Here is a 6,103-nt window from a genome sequence, read left to right on the forward strand (position 1 = left end):
ATTTATGCTCAAATAGCATTAAGAAACATCTTAATGATAGTAGCGTGAATTGGAGATATCCAAAACTGAATTGAAAGTAGGGCAGAAATAAATTGGGGCATAGTATTAAATTACAATTGTACATAGGATTCAATCAAATATCTTTCTAGCTCTGTTATTCTCTGATCAGACAGCTTAGTTGTACTGTAACTGCCACTGCTTCAGCAGAGTGTTTAATTTGCCCACAGGCCAGGCCTGTAAACATTACTCACTCAAGGTAGGTGAAACGAGATTATGCTCATAGGTAGTAGAAGTACCTATATACAAAAGTGAGAAAAAGCTGAGCTCACGGTTGGTTCTGGAATTGTAAACAATTAGTTTTTTCTTGTAAAGCCTTTTAAGAATAATCAGAAATAAATTGCAGATTTGGAAAACAATCCCTACAACCCCTAGAATGAATTTGCAGAGTCCACAAATGTTGGAAATAAACAAATAGTTACTCTTGGAGGCCAGATTTTAACTTATTTGTTTTAAATTATTATGCCCAAAGAAGTTCTGAAAATATTTTAACTTAGAACAAATGTGAAAAATAATTTTTAATATCTAGGTTTGAGAAAATTTTCACCAAACAGACATCAAATTTGTATTGGTGCTTTTGAATATTTGCTGCATCAGCTTAGAGAACACAGGCATCTGTCTACAGCAAATGCAGTCTTCTCTGAAAGTTCTCAGGAAAAACAATCAAGAACACAATAGAAAGGAGAATGGATGTACAGTCCTTCAAGCCTCTGGTTGGCTTAGCTTGGTTTCAGGTCCTGGGAAACGGAGAGAATGCTGATTTGCCTGGTTGCTATAGATCAAAGGGACAAGCAGAGTGCCTTACCCGGTTGCTCGTGCCCAAGTAAACACTTCTGGTTCCTTGGAGCAGAAGCAAGCAGACAACAAATAGATCAGTTGTCTCCTAGAAACTGTAGAGTTAGAATTTTTACCTCGTTTTTGAGAAAACAAGAACAAAGCAAGTTTTGCAGCATGCAAGAAAAGAATACAGACTTAGAAATAGACAGTTGTGGATATTCCTCTAAGTGTCCCCTTTCAGTGCGTGGGCAGTTAACATTCTAAGGAACCTCTGTTCTTTGTGTAGCACCTGCTTTCCTATTGCCTTCTAAAAACTATGTCCACACATATGAGACTAAAACTTTCCTCTCTTGGGTGTCTCCTATGTGGACTGGAGGTGAGATTTGGTGTTCCTATGTTTCCTGCCCGGCCACCTCCCCAAGTATGGCTCCCACATACACCCCTCACCACTCATCTACTGTTTTCACCTTCATAACTGTCCCCAGTATCTCAGTCACCATGAATTCTTGCCATAAGGGATCTGTTGGGGCAGCTGGTGGGGACAAACTGTACTGCCTAACTCTTCTATTCTTTGCTCCTCAGGGACACTTCAATTAGAAAAGGTACGCTCTATGTGCCTAAAACTGCTCCTACGCAGACCACTCTAGAAATGTTTGAAACATATGCAAATATGTCACTCCTCTCCCTCTCTGAAGCCAACCCTCATTTTCTTCCAGCTTCGGTGTCTGCACAGTTCCACACGAGCCAAGCCCGGCTTGCAGGGTCAAGCTGTCTTTTCATAGTGGGAAAAAGCTGATGAAAATCCTTCACACAGAGGTGTTAAGAGCTTAATGATGAACACTCCCGTGAGTATCTTCATTTTGAAAGAGACTGCCTGGAGAGGTTATTGATTTACACAGAGAAATAGATTTCTAATCCTGGAATTTCATCAGGAGAAGGGAAGAAATTCACTTGGGTGAGGAACAAAATCATTTTTTTGGAATAACTTCAGAAATTAAACAGAAGCAGACATCTAATTTATCCTCTGGTAAGGTGTCCCCAATTATGGCAGTGCCTTTGACTCATAAGAAGTTATAACCTTTGATAGAGAATATGAAGGAGAAGAGAAAGGAACCAGTGGAGAAGGAAAACTAGAGATATATACTAAGTACAACTTTACAGCAGAATAATGGGAATAAAATTCTACAATGCCTACCCCTGTAAGGAAATGCATTTCTAGGCAATATTTGGATTAATTTGGCATAGTTCTTTAAGAGTGGAGTTTGGCAACTGAACTATATTAAATTTAATATGTATTAGCACAACATAAAAACAAAAAAACCACTAAGCTGCAGAATTAATATAATCAACTATGGCATCCTTCTCTTCAATGTACTTCCATGGATTGTGAAATTTTAAGAAATCTCATCTATCATGGACTATGACTCAAACAAAACAAAACAAAACCCAGAGCAAACTAGGACAAGATTAGATCACTGTCATTGGATATCAAAATGACATGAAAAACCAGCCACCTCATATCCAGATGAACAACTACAGGATGAATAAACAAGAAATAACATGATGATACTTATTTCAATAATGATAGTAATGATCACACAGCACTATTCTAAGTCCTTACATTATCAGGACAATTCTATGAGGTACATGCTAATAGCATTTTAGAGATAAGGGAAAGCAGGCACAGAAAGTTGATGGAGTTACCCAGGACTCTACAAATAGCAAGAGGCACAGCCAATACAAGAAAACCTTTGGTGTATTCTGAGGCTATGTATATTAGCATTTCAATGGAAGTTTGTCCTCAACTTTTGCTGGGCTTTTGAATCCGTCTTTAATCCATTCCTTGTTTCAGTGCTGTGGTAGTTCCTGATGACACAGCCCAAACAGTGACACACCCTCACAATATTTGCAAATCCTGCAAAATAATACTTCAGAGGGAGAAAGGACCAGTTGATTTTGGTATTTAAACTAATGGAAGGTGATTCCTTCAACAAGCAAATAAATAAATTGCCATTTTTTAACATTAAACAATGGCAACCACACTACTTAAAATTCTTGGTTTTGAAGTTTGGAAGACACACTGGAGATAAACTTATTCTTCACCTAAGTAAACAATTTTTCAAAAAGTAGCTTTAAGTGGCATTAACCATTGCGTCATTTAGTGATTTTTGATATAGTTAACTTAATCCAGGTTACTGAGATGGCTGATTTTAAATGGGCAATTTTGTCACTTTTTGTTGTTGTTAACTTTCATCCTTTCGATGAACTTTAGCTTTTACCTGGACGTTCCAGAATCATCATTTTTCTTCAGTGAGAATAAACACTGGACCCTTAGGTAGCTGTTCCCTCTTTCCTGTATCCCCTCTCATCTTTATTGTTATCCTTCACCGAAGAAGGAAAGCCTAAGCTTGTTGTTTAGGGATAAGTAATTATTTTCTTTTCTTATTTTGTTTTTCTTAAGTGTTTCATTTCCAGGACCAAAAAAAAAAAAAAAATTATGGGTTAAGATGCTTAGTTACTAAATGTTTGACTTCTTTTCCTACAATCAACTCCATAGTTCTAGAATTACTTATTGATTTTACTCATTATATTTAGTATAAAATTGCGTATAGATAAAATATATACATAGACTTATATTGACATAATTGTACGAATGTATGTGTATCTGTGTATGTGTCTGTGTGTGTATGTATATATTTACCCCTTCTCCTGGCACCTATCCTAGGCCTAGTGCTACCTGTGATGTATTAAAAAGCCTAGATTTTGAAGTCAAAGTTAGCTCCAATTCCTAGTGGATGGGTACCTTGGTACAAGTTATTTGTCCTCTTGACATTCTTGTTTCTTCTTATGAATATTAATAGTAGTAATTATTTTTCGTAGCTGTTTTAAGGATAACGTATTTGTGTGATTGCGTAAGGAGTCTAGCACAATGCCGGGCATGTAAGTGCTTAATAAATGTTACTTTTATTATATTTACCTGGACTATAGTAGGTGGTTAAAAATATTTTACTAGTGTTATTATTATCTATATCTTACTAGTCCCAATGTGTCTCACTACTATAGCAATATTGCTTCGTAACTACCAACACATAACTCCATTTTTTAAATAGAAAAATAGACAATATGTAATATACTTGTGAGGATTATGCAAGATGATCCATATATAGCTGTTGCATAAGGTCCTCAATAAGTATGTATATTATTATGGCTTTGATTGTCAACATAATTGTTGTACAAAGCTTGCTCTGAACATTTTTCCCTAGCTGCTCTAGCTTCTTAATTAGGCTTCGATCTTCATTTCTAAGCAAAATATAAAACCACTTATGATGTAGAAATCTGCCTATATTATCATTTGTGGCTTTGGCCAAGTCATTTATCATCCATAAGGCTCAGTTTCTCAATCCTGGAATGAAGTGTCTAAATGAGGTCTTGAATGTACTTTTCATCAATTTCATGCAGGAGTCATTTTCTTGAATCTGCTGTGTGAGTGAAAGCCATCAGACAACCACCGTTGGCCACAAAAGCATGTGATCAGTGCTTTCATTTAAAACTCTAAAGGGAAATAATCCAATCTGTAAACTTGTAAGATAGGCACATAATACCTGAAAGTCAAATACTAAATATTCCTACTTTAAATACAGTTTTTGTTTGTTTGTTTGTGTTTTTGAGACGGAGTCTTGCTGTTTCCCAGGCTGGAGTGCAGTGGCACGATCTCGGTTCACTGCAAGCTCCGCCTCCCGGGTTCACGCCATTCTCCTGCCTCGGCCTCCCGAGTAGCTGGGACTACAGGCACCCGCCACCATTTAAATACAGTTTTTAAACCACTATATTTTGCCTATTTCTTAATTTGGCCACCTGGTACAAAATCAAGATAAAGGACAGGGCATATGTTACTTAGAGAGTGAGAATCTCAGTGTAAGTCATTTGTTTTCTTAATGTCATTGCAAATTTTTACAATGTCAGCCTAGACCTTATTATGTGAAACCACAGAGAATCACAGACATAATCTGATGAGCCTTAATGCAATAGAGTTTTGTCAAAAAATCTATTTGTCGAGTAAAAGGCATTGCGTTAGTTGTCTTAATATATGGTGTATAGTGACATCTATAGGAGACTGTGTGTAATGGATGGCATTCATTTAAAATAGAGATTCTATGGGTGTGGTAAGCTTTTAGTGTGAGGAAAGTGCATTCAATGGAAACAGGAAAATATAAATTCAGCATTAACACTTAAAGTGCATAAGATCTCCCTTAAGAATTAAAGATGCCCAGAACATATTCCATAAAAGAAATAGCTTCAAATGACTGGGAAAATTGATGGAGAAGAGAACAATTTCCATGGTAACAATATAATGGGAATTTTTTTTTTAAGGAAGAGTAAAGTAAAAAACAGAAATATAAGTGAGTGCCAGAAAGGAGACTACACCTGGCAGCAAGTAATGGGGTAGAAATAGCTCTTTTTTTCAAATATCTGAGTAAAAACTATTTAATTCTCTGTATCAATAACAATAATAAAACAATTGTGGTTATAATTATAGTTACGTCTTGTGCTATGCCATATCAATTAAATTTCCCAACTAACATCATTGTGTCACAGACATGCCTGAAAAGCTCGAGGCCACATAGCATGGACAGAAGAGCTGTGGACTGGTGGTGAGGGGTGTGATTCCAAATCCCAGGGCTGCTAAACTATGGTCTACCGACCATAGTTATTTTATCCACAAAATGAGAAGGGATGACAAGGTAATTTCAAAGGCTAAATCCAGTTCTAAATTTTCCGACTGTAAATTTAAAGTAGTGATGACTTTCTTTTTTAATGATTCCATGATTAGTGGTTAACTTGATGTGCAACCTTTTACAAAGCACTTAACCTCTCTGTGCCATGGTTTTCTAACTTTTAATTGCAGTGTGTGGACTAGATGATCTCTAAATTGTCATCTCTAAAATATATATGATTACTCTAAAATACTGTACACCATATTCCTAACACTAGTTTGATCCCTGAGTGAGTTAAAATTCTACCTTTGGGTGGAATTACGAGAATCAGTGAAATCCCAAGCATATGAGTAAAAGGGCTACTTATATCCAACATGGATTTATCTCTAAACATATTTGTATGAGCTGCAAGAGTGTATTTGGGTTCTTTAAAATCTATACACCCACAGTACCTCTACTGTGGTTTGGTTTGTTATTGAGGACAGCAACAGAAAATGTAGTGTGCCTCCCCAGGGGTCATCCCCTCCCCAACCTCACTCCATGGCATTCAACAG

The 6,103-nt window shown here is 36.6% G+C and overlaps 1 long non-coding RNA gene across 1 annotated transcript; it reads left to right on the forward strand.

The window, feature by feature from the left end:
* The first annotated feature begins 1,101 nt into the window (after nt 1-1,101).
* LOC129490540 (uncharacterized) lies at nt 1,102-5,570 on the forward strand. Its single transcript, XR_008660281.1, has 3 exons — nt 1,102-1,210; nt 1,551-1,679; nt 5,431-5,570. It is a non-coding gene; the product is annotated as an uncharacterized lncRNA (long non-coding RNA).
* Nucleotides 5,571-6,103: the final 533 nt, after the last annotated feature.

Source organism: Symphalangus syndactylus, chromosome 9, assembly GCF_028878055.3.
Source record: "Symphalangus syndactylus isolate Jambi chromosome 9, NHGRI_mSymSyn1-v2.1_pri, whole genome shotgun sequence".
NCBI classification, from domain to species: domain Eukaryota; kingdom Metazoa; phylum Chordata; class Mammalia; order Primates; family Hylobatidae; genus Symphalangus; species Symphalangus syndactylus.